Here is an 18,364-nt window from a genome sequence, read left to right as displayed (position 1 = left end):
TTTTTTTTTTTTTGCAAAAACGGTAAATTGCAAATATCTCAAAAACGGTACCATAGATTTAAAAATAACCTTGATTTTCGGAATCAGGGGGTGATTTTACATAAGAATTTCATAACGGCGTTTCTGGTAAAGAGAAAAAGTTGAAATTTGTGGTCCAGTGTTGCCCGGCAATAAGTTCACATGAACTTCATAAGTACACTTTCTAATGGTTGGGGGAAGTAAAATGCTCTAACCCCAACCAGTACTCAACCCTTGAAGGCAGCTATACTTTACGGAAACGTTTGCTACTACTAATACTACTACTATTTACTACTACTTTAAGGTCTTCCGATATTATTTATTATCGTGATTTTTTAACGATTTCTATTAGCAAGAAAATTTAGATCCTGTGGCTTTACTCAAAATTATCATAAAAAACGTCTTATTTACTGGGATTAAGTAAAAGTTGTCGTTAAAGTATTGACGAAGTTGTGGGGATCTTGAATTCTTTATTATGCTTTTAGAACTTGCTTTGGGCTTATCAATTTTTCGCTGACGGCCAGTGGGAGCTTTAGGGCTTTACCGACTCTTATCGCTTGATTGTCCGCACTAGATTCTATGACTCACTAGTTTAATAAATGTATTATCCAGCTGCCCCAAGAGTTTCAAACTCAGCCTAACTTACATACAATAATTGTAGATGTCAGCCTATAATTGTTAATTTTATTTTTATAGCAATTTCAATTAAATATTTTATGCAATAGTAGTAAAGTGGTAAGTGTTGATTTTATAGTGCTTACTAATACTTTGATGCTTGGCTTGATTAAAGGGCTTAATTCATGACTTGTCATTTACATACACACATAACTATACTTACATATGTATATCTAGAAATATATTGCATGTGGCTAACTATCAAAGTAAAAGGGAACCTGTCACTTTATTAGAAATGCAAATACAAATATGTACTTCATTATTTTTGCAAAACGTGCTAATTAATATTGTTGCTTACATTTTTTTTATTAGACATTTGCATATTACTAAAGAATATTATAATAAACGAGACTTAAGTTAAATTTAAGTAAGTTAAGTTAAGTAAAAAATTTTAAATTTTTATCACAGTGATCTATCAAAAATATTATTTGAATAGGCTGGCAATGATTAAAAATAAACTAAAGTGCCTATGGAGAGCGAGCTTTACATATCAAACTCCTTTAGTTTTATGACACCTTTGAATAGCCTTAAGGCTATTACACTTAATTCGAATCCACGTTCTCTACATTTAGAGCTGAATATGAGACAGAGAGCCGAGGGGGAGTTCTCTAGTGAAATCCTACGGACTGCTGTAGTGTCTTCCAGGCTAATAATAAACTTTTAATAAACTTGGAATCGATACAACTGGTAAAGTTTAGGTCATCCGATGTTAATAATTGTTCTGATTTTTCTGCGATAGAAGAAAACCATTTTTAAAACCAAATTTCATAAAAGATTGACACCTTATTTTCTGGCATAATTTTTAGTGATTTTATTAATCACGGCTGTAAGCTCCGTAACGTTTAACTCTAAAATTGCGATAAACTAGTGGGCATAGTTCTAGTTTACGGTAAACAATTTGGGTTGGTGCACTTTATGACATTATTATATCCATGTACTCTTAGTGATGTGAAGGCCAGGTTTAGAGTGAGTAAATTGCCTGCGATTAAACCTAATAATTTTTTTTATTAAAAAAAAAAAATACAATTGTCTTATTATCAAAAAAAGTCAACTCAAAATTAAAATATAAACTTCCCTGCCTAATTATAAATTTATAAAATTACATCAATGCAAGTACGGAAAAATACTTTAAGCTTCCTGCTTAACTGGTTGAAATCCTATAAAAGTTAATACGAAAATAATAATAAGTTTTATGAGCCACCGTTAAACTGAACTTAAAATGTTTAAAAAATAAGCGATTAAATTTATGGCTCAACTAAAATCAACGCCACTGTTCCGCCTTACTAGCTACGGCAAGAGCTTTGAAATATCAGAGACATATATATTTTATGAGACTCTTTTTATGACACAGCCTCATGATGCTCAGTCATATGCGTATATGGGCCTTTAGAATGTCTTAAGTTTTTGTTTACTATTTTGTTACCAATTACATTATTGCTAATTACATGCATCTGCGCATGCATTTACACATACAAATGTCTTTATACAATAACAATTGAAGCATAAAAATATTACATAATATATTAATTAAACGCATTACACACATTACGACGGAATAATACTAAATTAGAAGAAATAAATAATAAATTTTAATGCGTCAAGTTGCTGACATTTAACAAATTATGCATATACGAATACTATATTTTTGTGTAGCCGAACGGCTAGTGGCGCGCACTACTTCTCTGTAGGATCTGGATTCGATCACTAGCCTGGGCAACAACTTAAATTAAATAGAAAACTTTTTTTCCTACAGCGGTCGTCCCTCGACAGCCAATGGCAAACTTCGGAGTGTATTTCTGCCATGAAAAAGCTTCTCATAAAGCCATTTGGAGGCGGTGGAGGCGGCCGGCAAAAGTGTAAGCGCCAAACATTCCATGTGCCGCCGATAACTCTGAAACAACCGCACTCGCGTCATTAAAAGCTATGCACTCAAAGGCGGTAATCGATTTTATTTGCTTACTCAGTGGCAATCATAAAAAATTTTATATTTCTAACATTATAAATGCTAAGTAGCTGACAATAAACAACTGAGTGGTTAAAAATATTGATTTATGTTGCTCATTTACAACATATGTATTTACATACATACATACATACATAACTAGTAGTTACATTTGTAGGTACGTACTCCTATATGACAGTTTATAGAACAACTTTTTGCCAGCATCAGTCATTCTTCAATTATGGGTTTTTGCACATTTACTTACATATGTACATATGTATGTATAAATATAGAGTTGTAGAGGCATATCTATCAGCATTTTCATACATTCTCGTACATATATATAAATATATATTTTTGCGTTTGTACATACATATTTCTATTTGCATTCACTTATTTTTTTTTACAGTCACACACATTTCACTTAAGCGATTTGTTATGTATGAATAACGTTATTCTAGTGTCAATATTGATATTTGTCGCGCTCTGTGAAAGTATGTATTTACACTGCCAGCAAAGCTATTGGTTAATACAAATTGCAAATAGCAATTTTTTTAAATTTATCAATTTTCCTATGTATGTACCAGGGATGAAAAATGGAAATTTCAGATTGTACCTAATATCATAAAATATATGTACCTAAATGAGACAGATTGTACCTAAAAAAAGTTAAATCATTAATTTGTATTTTTTTTTTATAAATTTTGTTTAAAACATGAATACAAAAGATGGATGTACTTTAAACATGATTATGTTTTTTTTTTCAACTGAGCCTATATGTATAGACTATACTCTAATGGGAATCGGAGAAGCGTTGTTTTTGTCTAACTTTGACTACTGAAAAATATTGGTGAAAAAGACAAAAAACACGCTTTGCGAAGTATACTCCTTTATCCAGCAACAACACGAAAAGTCTGCTAATTTATCCAATTCCTTTTAATAGGTGCAACAAGTGTAGAGAAATAATCAAATTGCCGTAAGTAACTTCGAAAACATTTTAAATATATTTTCGGAAATCAAAAAGCGAATATGGGTCAATAATAATAATTGTACCTAAAATCTACTGACTGTACCTAATGTACCTTTAAGTCATCAAACGTCGGAAAAAGGTACAATTGTACCTACTTTTTCATCCCTGGTATGTACACAGTGCACGGACTGCGAAAAAAATTAATTTTGGTAGATTTTACATACGAAAAGTGGTAGAAGTTGGTCGATTTTTTTTAAACGAATAAGGTGGTGTTATCGGAGCAGCTGGATTTTCGCCTCGGTGGTTCTTAATGTCAAAATGAAGTATTTGTGTAATTTTTGTTTCTGTACTCCTGCTATAAGGTTGGTATAATTGTCTTTTTGCTGTAAAAGAACAAAAAATTTATTTCACGCCAATAAAACATTCAATAAAAAACATATACATAACACTGGGCCCGAATCATTGACAAAAAAACCTCTGTGCTTTCTGTAGGTTGGAAATAAAAGGAACTTTCATTTCAAAATTTTATGTTTTTATTTAACTTTCATTAAGATGGCATCTTGAAATACCCCGATTAATGACTAAACATATCATCAAATATCATTCGACAGCCTCACTCGAGAGAAGTTGTTTTGTCAAAAGTCGTTTTAAATTGAAAAACGAGCTCGCTATCTAAGCCGTAATCTCACTGAGATTATCTCGAAAATATTTTCGATTCGAATTTGATTTCATCAAGGATGCCATAATTCAGGCCCTGTATTAATTTAAAAACGAGCTCAAACAGTTGCATATCTCCACTTCAAAGTTTTTTGATTAAAAGTAGATTTAAAATGCTTGAAGACGAATGGCCTGTTTGGCAGTCCTTCACCAAAAGCGTATTGCAACGAAAAATTTTTACATAAACAGCTGATAGAGATGCAATTTCACATTTAAATTGGTTATGGTCAGAGTTACCTTCTTATTTTTATTTTAAGTGTGTTCAATGACAAAATATGCATAAACTGCGTTCATTTAAATCTTTATTTTTCCGGAAAATATCGGTCGATTTTTAGCCTTTGTTGGTAAAAATGGTAGAAAATAATATACAGCTAAAAAGTTGGTAGATCTACTAATAAAGTGTCTTACCGAAGTCGTTATACATATATCGATAACTATCACGATAAATGTAACTTCTTCTTCTTATTTATTGCTGCTGTAACCGCCTAAGCCATTTTGGTCGAGTCCAAAAAAGCACGACAGTCATTTCTCTTCTGTGCCAACTGACGTCAATTGCAAATGCCAAGTGAAGCCATTCCAATGCAGAGGAGGCTTTCCTCTTCCTCTGTTACCAGCATCGCGACCCGCGTTGAACACTTTCAGAGCTGGAGCGTTTCTGCCCATTCAAACGAGATGACCTAGCCTAACTCAATAAATTTATAGATAGTAAGGGGCACAAACATATCGATACAATTGTCTATAATGATACCGTAAAATAGCCTATAACGATATCGATAAATTTGGCGATGACAATTTCGATAAAAATATCGATAGCTCAGATGAACACGAGTACAATTTCACGCAGTACCAGCGTAGAAGAAATTAGGAAATTCAATAATTTTTTTATTCTGGAGCAAAATTCATATTAAAATAACTATCCCAGGTTAGGTAAGGTGAGTCGTGAGGGCTTCGAGAGGTGTAAAGGTGATGTTTATATCGAAAGCCGGCTGTAGCTCTCACTTGTCTCACAAGGTTTTCAGGTCATTCGGTTTCTTTTCATTTTTGCTCTAAACCCTGAAGAGGTTGAGGCTTCAAAAGTAGTTTCCTTTCCGAATGCTACAGCGGGTATAATGGGCCGCCTCATTTGATTATGAGCCCTCCCACTCTATCGCTGCCTAATTGATACCGGATCTGTAAATCGTTTCTGTAACAATTCTCTACCAAGACGAATTGAGATATGAATTCGCCGCCCTGGTCTCTACTGCTAATGAGTAGTAGAGAATGACGTATGTATATTCTCTACCAGTAGAGATATAACCGGTAGAGAAGAGTTACTGAAACGAGCTAATGGTCACTCCAATATTCTTGGAGGCTTCGTTTTCATCAAAGATAACACGGATCCTGGCTAGATTGTCACCGATTAGCTCTTTCTCCACATACATCACCTCTTGGGATGAGTAAACGGGAGGCAGTGGTTGAAAGGTGGCACCGGTGAACTTTTACGCGGATGGGTCGAATATTGATGGAAGGGTGCGTCGCCGAGTGTTTTGTATTGCGTGGTCCAGGTACAGGTAGCAGCCATTAAGAAAGCCGTCGATTTATGTATACTTAAACTGCCCAGATTTTACAAGACTAGCGCGACACTATTGGAACCAGGTCGATGAAGCTTTCCGGGACCGATATCAGCTGCCTGCGAAGCTTACTTCTTTTTTGTCGCTCGGCGGTAAGACGATCTTCTTACAAAGCGCACAGAGCATATTTCGCTTTGCCTCATTTCCCTAAAAAAATTGGTTCTCTGGACGAGTTCCATCGGGCTGAGACTTAAGATCAGCAAGGCCTTCGAAAATGTAACTGTCCAGGATTTGAGACCTACAACTGACAAGTGCCGGTAGTGAGTTCTTTATACTGTTTGAGCAAATAATGCTGAGGCTGACAACTCTTATTCCCTGTACAATTTAATGTTTTTCACATAAAGTTTGTTTTGGCAAGTATTGAATTTTATTCTCTTCTGCATCGAAAAGTTAATTATCATATTATTCTTAACACGATTGGTTTCTAACAATTAAAAAATATTAAATATTATTCCAAGTAAAACATTTTTTTTTTTAATTTCGAGAACTAGTTATAACCCAAATGCATTTATGTAACTATCTAGCAAATTATTCTCAATAAATAGTATTATTTGATTAGCTACACAAACGCATTATGTACTAAAATATATATTTTACAATTTTCTTATGAATTACATGCTTGAATAAAGCATTGCTCTAAAAGATAGCTAGATATGTATGAGGTGATTTGTAATGAATGACGATTTCGTATTACATTGCTCCGTAAAAAATTATGAATTAAATACTTAACACACTTTTCATGCAACACTGAAAGCCAATTAGCAATGAGATTGAATGATTTTTTTTTTTAAATAAAAATCTGAATAAATTCTACGCATGTGCTAATTACGATTACTTGATAATCTGTAGATGATTGTTAAGAAAAACACATTGTTAACACGCTGAGTGCCAAGTGTGTAAAAAGGAATACAAACGTAGAGCGCTTAGACAGTGGACTTTGCCTATTAATGTAGGTTTAAATAGAAAAAAAATCAATGTGAATGTTGAAACAAATGAAAAAAAGAATAAAATAATAATTCTTAGATACATATAATTACACAGTTTTAAATAGTTCAGTATACTATAAGTATAAGTTCTTAGTATATGTAGTACAAAATCTAGACGTGTGTAGGGCGGTGGTCTTTAGTATAGACTTCATGAAGCTTGCAAGTACTAAGTAATTGATTCGAAAGTTTTCTTTTGATCGCATTAGCTTATAAATATCTTGAGACACCGAGATAAGCGATTTTTCAGAGGCAGACTGAAGCGCGTCCTAGATTTTGCTTAAATAAACTGGAATACAACTCAAGGCATCCTTCGGAGTTCTCTCTTCTGCTCCGATTACATCTGTCAGATTTTCTCGGAATTTCCTGTAAATGCATAACTAAACCCCATTTAAAAAAATCATAAACCATAAGAGGATAGCTGAATACTATGTAGATCCACGAAGAAATACTACAAATTAAAATAATAAATAAAATAAATAAATAAATTATTTAAACTTTTTATACTTCTTCCAAGAGGAAATCTATAGGTTCTTTCACCTTCATATTGAAATTGGTTGATATTTTTTTATTACAGGATAAATTCACAAAATAAAAGGGCTAGTAAGTTTTGCCAAATGGAGTATTTCGTGACTACAGTCGCTCGGGCTGATTTCATGCCGGTTTAGGTTTTCTGGCAATCACGGCAGTAAGCTGGGAGCTCCTCAAATATTGAAAAACGGGCTTGATGGTGAAGCTTTTATCAACTGTGGTATTACTCGAATATGTAGTGAGCCTAGATTATTCGTGATAAACGGGACCGGAAAGATTTTGTTTGATCAATTTTCTGAGTTGATCGATTTATAGATAATCGAGAAAGACTTTTAACAAGGCAACTATAGCAAAAAGGCAATAAAAAGTTTCGTAAACCTTTTTTTTTGATTTTATGTATCAGGTTACAAAAATACAATAGGGGTATTCTCGAAGTGTTGCATAGCCCTTGCACGGTGCACGAATTGCATGGTAAAAACCGGTTTTCCTATGGCACAGCTTTGCAAACCGTGCAATCCGTGCACCGTGCAAGGGCTTTGCAAGACTTCGCGAATACACCTAATATCTGTAGGCTTCCGATAGCTCGACCTGGCATATTTAAATGATAACGAAACCATGTTGTTTATATTAATGCGTCTCTGTTTAGAAAAATCGCTTCAACGTTCAACTGGTTAACCACAACCCGTCAAGTACTCGAAAAAAAAAACTTTTTTCATAAGACTTGTTTATTATTTTTCTATGTAATTAATTAATTAAAGCAACAATTGTTTCATAGGAATAATTTTAAAATAATATTTGAAAGCTCTTCAAGCTAATAAAGCAAAACTTGCTCTACTTTATATCAACTTACGGCCATCTGTGCATAAATATGGACATTAAACCAATAGTAGTTATAACATATAATTAAAATAATTTTACTAATCATACTAATTAGAAAAAAAAAATCAGCTGCTAAGTGCAATTCTGTAAACAGTCTGCAAGTGGGAAAATACCTTCTTTGGTATCACAGAAGGTGCAACGCGTTGCTAAATAGATCACTATACTTACAAACATACAGATATGTTTTGTGATATGAATATAAATTAATTTTAATTGACAACACTTAGGAATTAAAACCTATGTAGATGTGTGCATGCATATTCATATACCTACATACATACATATATACCCTATATGTAAAAAAATCAATATATCTACTAATCCAGTAGCACTAATTGCGAATACGTCGTAATTAATGATGCAAGATAAGTGCATAAGTACGAGTTAGTATGTATGTATGTTTGTCGATTATGCAGAGTCGCGAGTTGCATACCTACCATTTCTAGGGCTGTCACTTTTGCCTAGCTACTATTCGTAATATACATTCATATGTATGTAGTATAAATGTTCTTATCGATGCATTTATGTATTTGCTTTATTGTAGGTCGGCGCTTAAAATGTCCGTTTGCATATATGTACTTATGCAGATATGCGAGTATATTTATCTTGTCTCATTATTAAACATTGCGTGTGGCAGACAATTTAAATTAGTGCTCCCTCCACACATTCTTGCTACTTGCTAAAAAAACCCGCGCATATCATTTGGATTTCTTAACATTGTTTCAAGGTTAATATAGTGACAGATAATCAATTTATGTACCTACATACATACATACATATGTATATGTGACAAAGCCAACGTAATAATGTTAGCGGATGTTGCACATGCGAACAAACCAAGTGGGTGAGCAAAACAAAAGGGGCAAAAAATTACAAAATAAAAATAAAAAATTATTCAAGGCAACGTCCTTATACCGAATTTCCACTGGGTATTTAAATGCAAAAAAGTATACCATTAAAAAAATGCCTTATGGAAACAAACTCAATCACTAGTTTTATGAACGCAATGCCACGGGTATATCCAGTATTGTCATTAAAATATCTATAATTTAATGCCTAGTGGAAATTCAGCTTTACATATGTATATGATTCTCTACTAGTAATGCCAGATTTTCACTGGGCATTAAATGGCGAACATTTTACTGACAAAGTTGCACATTAAAAAATACCTGCATAATTTATTTTATAAAAATTGTCATTCAGCTCGTTTCTGCATTGCATTTTTAACTGGCACAATTTTTAGGTAATTTCAATGCCTAGTGGAAATCATTCATATCTATCTAAAAGCTCAGTTATGCAAGACTTAGACGTGACTTGAAAATTGTATGTCTGACCAACTTCACTTAGAAACTTGGAGAACTATAGATTTTTGATTTCCAAGTTAAATTTCTAAGTGCAAAGAGAGCAGTGGGAGCGGTGCCATTTTATTTTTTTTATAAAATCCCTACAAATATGCCAGTCAAATATAATTTTTTATATAAATGTAATTCATCTGGCAATCGAAAGACAAACTTTCAAATAAAGACAGAAAATTACAATCACAATTTGAAACGCGTAAATACATTTAGTTTAATAGTAATTTTGGCGTAAAAACAAATTAAACGTTTACAATTTTACGTGTACATATACAAGTGCTGAGAATCAAAACAAAGAGAAAAGGTAATAGGTGACACGCTGAGTAATCGCGTCTAAGTTTCTAGGTAAGTCAAGTCAAGTCTAACTCTGGCATAACCCAGGTTTAAATGAAATTATTTAATAATTCAGTAAAAATCTAAAGTGTTCATCAGCCTTAAAATATCGCCGCTGTTCAACACTTTTAGAGGTGTTAATCAAACAACACATCTTGCTGGCAATTCGTATGCGTGTACATAGTATGTAGGTAGATCTCCGTCATTGTGACTTTAGCTTAACAAAGTAATTAGTAGCATCTTTATTTGGCAGCTTTTTGAAGTGAAAGTTACTATTAGCCGCCCTAGTATATTGAGCGTAGCGAAAATTTTTTTTAGTCCATTTCTGGCGACAAATAAATTGTAAAAAAAATCAAGAAAAAGTTTTCGGAAGCAATTTTCTCTTACATACAATTGATTGACTGCACTTTTTAAATCGATGTACCGAGTTTTCAAAAATTTGTTGAATAGTAGAGAAATCTGGTCAGAATCTGAAGTACACTTTGATAAAAAAAAAAATTAGAGGGAAACTTCCAAGGTAAAATTTACAGAAACAAATAAAATTGGTTTTTTTTCGCGCATTAATAAAAATGATGTGTGATAAGCGCGCATTTTTAAAGTTCTTAGAACACCTACAGTTCTTTGTGGTTCCTAGGCAATATTGAGTGAATTAGGGCTCTAATACCTGACATGATCATAGGTAAAAATTATGAGTTGAAACTGTGAATATCTAGGCATCGTGTACCGGGGTATAATCATTATCTTCAATAGAGACCACAGATCTGGGTACAGAAATGACTTCGACAATGGTCGGTAGTTCGATTTAGCCAAAATGGGACCTCAGAAAACTCCTTCGTCAAGTTTTTTTATTTTTTAACTATTCTGGTTTTAACCACCCCAATTAGCTAACGATGTACATAAATAACTTTCTATTTGACTCTGAACTTAACACCAACTAGTACTGTGTTGCATCAAGGTAATATGTACTTCGAGCTTTGTACTGTACATACTTACATATGTATATATGTAGGTAGCATATCTAAATATATATCTAGTAGTATTAAGCTATAATTCTACATTATTTAAATAATTTGGCGAAAGAGAAATCAATCAAAGCAATCGACGGCACATTCGAACATAAAAAAGTACGTACGTACATTAGACCAGATCGTTCTCAATATGAAAAAAAAGTTTGTATCGAGTTCAAGGGCTTACTTTGGGAGGATTTTGCTGTCATAAAGAATTTTTTCTTCATACATTTGTGTTTATGTTCGCTTAATAGGTATTTTTGAATACAATAGAGCTCTTAAGCATCAAGGAAAATTTCCTAACATACTATAATATTTAATTTTATGATTAGTAAATTTAAATTTAGCCAGGCAGAAAAATTTACACAACAATATAAAATCGGGCTCCGAGTGAAAGAGTACAGTGCTTCCCAACTAAGTTTTCAAACTAGGAGAGCGTCTGGTATTACAAAGCTTTGCTTGCGATTCAATCTAATGCATCGTATATATACATATGTTTGTATGTACTGCATAAAGTTTAACGTATTAAGTAATTACCGTTAAGTACCTGGCAGTCAATTCTAGTTCATATTTTGCTTTAAGCACCGCCAAGTTAGTCAAGCGTTGCAGCATGTCTTCTGTTAGATAATTATTCAAGTGCTCGATATGTAGTCGTACATGTGTGCATATGTATGTATGTATGTAAGTAATTAAATCGGTAAATCAGACAATGACACAGAAAAAAGAATGGGTGAAATTAAAATTAGTAACATAAAAACAAATTTAGTAATATTTCCATGTGATTAATACATAATGTTCTCACATGTACATTAGACCGTACCACTTTACAAGCAAACAAACCTGAATTTAAAGTATTTTTCCAATTCGATTTTATTTTTATTTATTTTTTCTTGCCGAACCTAGGGGGTCGCCTTTTTACATTTTCCTAGGGGTCACCTTTTTACATATTAGGGTAGTACGTTGGGATGAAATGAACTGAGAGATGGTGGGTAAATACTAGAATGTGGTACTTGAGATCGATTAATTTTGGTAGAAACAAAAATGTTCTCGAGACAAGCATATTAAGATATTATACTCTAAGATCCGACTGTAAATGTCGAAAATATGAAGAAAAATGTAAAAAAAGCGGCACCTACAACGTTCGGCCAAAAAAAATGGTTTTTCGAAATTACATTGCAAAAATATTTTAGAGCCAGGGTTGTACTACAAACTTCTTTTTCTGGTGCGATTTAATGTACATACCACTATGTACTACATTCGAACTTTGATATTCCACTAGTACATTTCTGTATTTGATATGTAAATTAGCACGTGCACACTTTACATGTAATGCATTTAATTAATACAAAATCGGCAGCTGAACTAATGCTACGCATATTAATTAATAATTATTTACCAGCGACAAATGCTAATATATTAAGTAAAATAAAAAAAAAAATGCATTAAATCATCGTTTTATGTAGTTTTTATTCAGCCACTTAGTAACACCTCCAGCCGATTTCGCATAGCTAAAGCTAACCATTAAACATTTTTTATTAACAGTGTAAATATTCAAATGAGTATAATGTAGTTTCATGAAATGAGGACATTGAGGTGGTAGCTGAATAAGTGTTTAGCGCTGATCTCTTACGACCGAAACCTTTTTTGGCCGCACCTGCTATATCTCCAATATATTGAGATAAAAGCTAAAGCTAAAGTAGAGCCCAGTAAGAACACGGACGAATTTCGATAAAACTTATGTAAGAAGAATGTATACAGCGTAGTTGTCTTCCGTTAAGTGCTGTATACAGCGTAGTTGTCTTCCGCAAGTGATACTAGAGGTATTCCAGAGTGCCTTTACTAGAAAGCGATCGAACATCAATTTTTCAGGCCGAAGAAAGGTTTTTCATAAGAGTTGGGCTATATTGGGTAGTTGGTGGTAGTGTTTTCTAGTAGCAGTTTTATCTATGCAAATCCTACATTTCTTAGGGAACCATCGAGAATCCCTGGTAAAGTTACCTATTTTGCTTCAAGCAGCTTCTGATAGGCTATCTTCTAGCTAACAGCTACGACAAGTTCTACTATTGGGAATTCCTATCCTTTACGTATGTTAGCCTAAAGGTCTGTGCCTCGTGTTGGTTGCTACTATCCCTGACCTATCAAGAAGATCCGAGGTCGTGATAGTGTTGCTGTGTTTGGACTGGATCTACATAGATACCCAAACATACCCAAAGCAATCCTTTTATTCCTCATGAAAGCTGGACATTTGCACAGGATGTTCTCAGCTGATTCCTATTCGTTTTCATCTTCAAAATAAGCCAATCAGTTAATTTCCAAATGGCAAAGTGAATAGACCTTTTTAGCCTCCAGTTAGCCAGCTGAAGGTACCTTGAGTCATCGAGGTTTGCTCCTATGCTGTAATACAAAATTTATTTGTAGTGTTTTCCCAAAACGATTTTACTTCACTATTCAGTTGTCTACTGTACATAAATATACACTTATTGGGAATAGCCATTATCTGTTTTATGTAAATAATCTTTATTCTGAACTTTTTCGCTGAAGAAAAAGCAGTTAATATTTACCGCCACTGATTGTTCGTCGGCCGCTGTGGTGTAGTGGTAAGCAGTGCGCGCTTCCACTCCGCAACGCCTCGGTTCAAGCCCTGGTCAAAGCAACATCGCAAAAAATGTAGAAAAAGGTTTTTTCTTAACAGCGGTCGTCCCTCGGCAGACAATGGCAAACCTCCGAGTGTATTTCTGCCATGAAAAACAGCTTCTCATAAAAAAAAATACAATCGCCGGTCGGAGTCGGCGTAAAACTGTAGGTCCCCCCGCTTTGTGTGACAACATCAAGGCGCACGCCACAAATCGGAGGAGAAGCTCGGCCAAACACTAACATATGTGTAAGCGCCAAAAAAAAAGTTTTAGCTGATGATACTAAGTTGCAGACACTTGTAATGTAATTAGACGAATTTTCTTGAACTAGAAAATGAGTCGATTGATATTAGAATACACTTTTTGAACCCAGAATCCTATTGCTGGTAGGTACAATGATTCTCATTGAACCTTCTTAAACATTTTTAGAAAGGCACAATAGTTCCAAGTGCAACTTTTGATATTAAACATGTTGATGAGGTTGCCACAAATTCTATTGAAAGTAGGACGGGATCGATTTTCTTTAAACAGTATTTTTCACGGGCACTTGAAGCCCAGTCAAACGTTTATCATTTGTATGTGAGGAACTACATAGGTTAGATTAATAAAGTTTTCTGGTCTAAACAGTCCTAGTCCCCACCACTAGACCACTAATCCTTTTTCCGAGCCAACTACGCAATAGAACTCCAAACCCCATCATATGTATATACATATAGTACTTTACAGGGTATGACATTAGATGATCTCGTTAAGAAACTAATAAGCATTTTCTCGGCGTAAACAGAGTTTGACAAACAAAAATGCCTTCAAAACTGCTTTCCAAACATCCTTCAATTCTCAGTTATCTGCTGGTTTCAATGCATTTGGAAACATATTTTAGGGGGTCCCCCTCACTTTTTTTCTTCACTTCACATCTCGTATCTTTCTACTGTCAATTGACAGATGTCACTTTGACAAACACGTTTTTGAAAACATAAACCGCATGAAACACAAATTCTTGCATTTTAATATTAAAGTTAGTTGCATAATATGTTTTTATTAAAAAAAAGCTGCTAATAGTTATTTCTAACTTCACACATTATCGCAAACCATTAATTTCGTTTTACCGCTGCAGAAAGTCTGTCATACATCTGGCTAAATTCAGACAGCTGCGGTATGCAATTCCGGTGACTGTTGTCATGCACGACATTTGTTTATTATTTGTTAACGAGCGCTGCCCACCTGTTGCCATAAATCAAATACATACATACATACATACATACGTAAGCAGAAATAAGAATGAATGCAGTTTGATTTTTGCCACTTGGGTTTTTATTAAAATAAAAGTGTGCGCGCGCATGCGCATTTCATGAACTTGTTTTATATACATAAATACACCATAACTATAAAACTATTTAAATTAGTATACTTACTTTAAAGCATGCATACATACATTTATACATACCTAAATGTATACACATGCGTTGATGTAACTAAGTACACTTTTTTATGGCTATTAATTGATTCTTGCCTAGAATTTGCCCAACGTTAAGCGGCTAGCTATGTACATATGTACATACATATATACATATGTAGGAGTATAAATAAGAACTTTTATTAAAGTGCATACATTGAGCTGTATAAGTACTACATATGTAGAAATGCAAACATTGAATGAAGCAGGGAGCAACCGGTTAACCTTGATGGCGGCTGCTTAAGTGATTACTTACAAACCTACTTGCATGCTTGCATATGTACATATATAGGTACTTACAAACATACATACATAATACCTACATTAAGCTCAAACGATTACATGTGCGCTATAAACTTAGTTGAAACAGCATTAAATAGCATTTAATTAGTGAAAAATAGGTGATAGAAAATGCAAAATTATTCAAAAAATTGTGTCATTCGAAAAAATTTTTGAAATTCTCGTCGTCGATAAACGTTCCCCGCGCGCAACATGCAATTTGTCATATGTGCTGATGGGAAAGTGTATTTTTATGGTACTCGTATACGACTAAGTATGTATTGTGATAATTTGCTTTGAAAAATTCTACACACATCCATATGCCTAATTGGTCGTGAACACGCGAGCAAGCTCTTAATATGTTGCTAAACGTAGACTTAAATGCTATTGATTACAATTGCAATTTGATTTTTTTGTGTGTGCATCTTTGTTCTAATTTATATATTGCCGTTTTACGAAAGTGAGTGTTGTTAGTGAGCCCTTGAGACGCTTCTCATTTATTTCTAAGAGATTTATTGATTATTGTTGTTCTTTTTTTTTTTTTAAATTAGAAAAAATTAAGCAACTCCAGAGGAATTAAAAATTTAATCAACAGCTGAATTCACTCGATCTGAAACAATATTTCTTTTCAAGATACCAAGAGAAGTCTGGCCCGACTATAATAGAATGAAAACCCTGACTCTGCTCAATAGATCAAGGACGGAAATATTAAGAATTTTGGCAACCATCATGACTCATGAGGCAGGAGTTCGCCAGAAAACATTCGAACTTTTCTGCATTAGAAATTCTTGCAGCTATCATATAGAAGATACAGAAGCAAGTGGGCAGTTGTTCCTGTGTGAATGCCAAGGCCTTCCAAATATTAGGTATACAACTTTCGGAAGACACATAGTATCATTAAAAAGCAGCCTATCAGGAGAAAGGTCCAAATCGAAGTAGGTAAATTCAGCAAAAAATCTATAGATGGTTCGACCAAGAATTATAGACAAAACAGTTCCCATGAAAAGTGCGCTAAATGTAGATACTAATTAGCCGTCATCGATTCGCCAACAGTTAGCGAATGGCGAAACGAACGAACTCAATGAGGTACAACCAAACTCGCTATCGTCTATCCGTGCTAGCTAACTTTGTTGTTGCTTTCACATGCAAAATTCTTCTTTAAGCGACCGGAACTCAAACATAGCGAGCGAGAAGTGGCGAATCGATGACGGCTTTTGTATCACAACCCATCGTAAGGATTTATAGAACATAGTTTTTGGTCCGATGCCAGAATAAACTAGCAACGATACGGAAAATCTTGTATAAACTGTGCTGTAACTAAGTCGCAAGAACAGATAAATTTTTCCGTTTTCTCCAGAGAATTTTTTCTAATAGGGTCGCGAAAGAAAATTACTGATCTGAAATATTGCGTCATGTGAAAAGTCTCTGCTGATTTTTTCACTATGTCGTGTTGATGCATATACATCTGGCAACACTAATACAATTGCATCACGTTTGGGAGGTGATATTTAGGGGTGGGTTTCTCGATTCCGTTGGGGAAATTTTGATGTCAAAGATGCACCTCCTCTGATCGAGCAGTCTCTGGAAAAGTGGATGAAATAGTGAAATTGGTTGAGCGAGACTGGCGTGCAAGCTGTCAGGAGAAATTTGATTGAAAATCAGTGAAACGCTGCGGAAACAACGATCTCAAGGCGAATCATCACCGATGATGAAAAATATAATACGAGAATAAGCTACGCAAGCCATTCATTGTCAAAGACCGACGACCCACCACAAATTCTGGAAAACATTGCCATGTTTAGTTGGATTGGAAGGGAATTGCCCATTATGAACCGCTACAACGTAGCGAGACTATCAATTTGGTCCTCTACTGTGCACAACTCGACCAATTGAAAGAAGAAATTAAGAAATAGCGACCAGAATTGGCCAACATAAAAGGAGTTGTGTTCCATCATGACAAGGCTAGGCCTCACACAGTTGTGATGACTCGGAAAAAAATATTTTCGTCGAAAGTTCAATTTGGAGTGCATTTTTGATGAAAAACCTTGAGTTGGCAGCGCGACTAAAACTTACGAAGTTAGCTAAAAATTGTTAAGCTTCATTTGCCAAGTACTCTCTACTTTTCATTAGTATTCCAGGCAGATATGATTTATTTAAGGTAATAAATTTGTTATGTATTATATGTTTCACTTGTTTTTAACAACGTAATTCATGGTTTGAAGAAATACAATTTATTACTCCATGCGACAAACACAAAAAAAATTTCAAAACACGCGAAAGAATCGATAAACTCAAGAAACTATGGGCCATATGTATATAGTAAAACTGCGTCTTTAATTTTTCACTCTGACGCCAGGATTTTTTTGTTTTTCAAAGGACTTTGAAATTTTAAAGATATGATTAATTCAAAAATTATTTTAAAAAATCAGTGTAATGTAGAATAATAATATGGTTAACAATTGAGAGAGAAAATTCTTTAGAATTTAAAAACAATAAACTTTTTTGGTTTACAAGTACGAATAGTTATTGAAAGTGCGCTTTTAATGTATTTTATCTTTTTAGGTTAATAAAGTTTGCAGGGCAAATTTCGATGATGCGTACATGAGTCCTCAAACAATATTTAAAAAAAAAATTTGCAAATTTTCAAGGATATTTACGAAAAAAATCTGTAATGGACATTTTCCATACCCATTCGTCCTTATACACCAAAAAATTTATTCTGTTATAATTCCACCGGATTTTTTTATTTTATATGCTACCCTTATTGTTATCCTACATTGCACCGAATTTTTTAAATAATTTTTTTTTAAATAATCATATCTCTTAAACTTTGAAGTCCTTTTACAAAAAATCCTGATGTCAAAGGGAAAAACTATGTAAGCAGTTTTACTATAATTTACCCGTAATTCCGAAAATATATTCATTTTTTTGTGTTTAAAATTTACTGTCGCGCGGTGTTATCTGCAAGTCGGCTAAAAT

At 33.9% G+C, this 18,364-nt stretch overlaps 1 protein-coding gene and 1 long non-coding RNA gene across 2 annotated transcripts in view; one reads left to right on the top strand and one right to left on the bottom strand.

The window, feature by feature from the left end:
- LOC108361680 (putative metabolite transport protein HI_1104) overlaps nucleotides 1-18,364 on the top strand; it is a 37,547-nt gene that overhangs the window by 6,149 nt on the left and 13,034 nt on the right. The window lies entirely within an intron of this gene.
- On the bottom strand, nucleotides 6,720-17,970 carry LOC108361718 (uncharacterized). Its single transcript, XR_001847349.1, has 3 exons — nucleotides 17,884-17,970; nucleotides 9,997-9,999; nucleotides 6,720-6,731 (listed from the first exon to the last, which is right to left on the bottom strand). It is a non-coding gene; the product is annotated as an uncharacterized LOC108361718 (long non-coding RNA).

Source organism: Rhagoletis zephyria, unplaced genomic scaffold (assembly GCF_001687245.7).
Source record: "Rhagoletis zephyria isolate East Lansing unplaced genomic scaffold, Rhagoletis_zephyria_1.1 Rzeph_scaffold_00019, whole genome shotgun sequence".
Classification (NCBI taxonomy): Eukaryota; Metazoa; Arthropoda; class Insecta; order Diptera; family Tephritidae; genus Rhagoletis; species Rhagoletis zephyria.
Note: the sequence above shows the minus strand (reverse complement) of the source record. Positions and strands in the feature narration are given on the sequence as shown.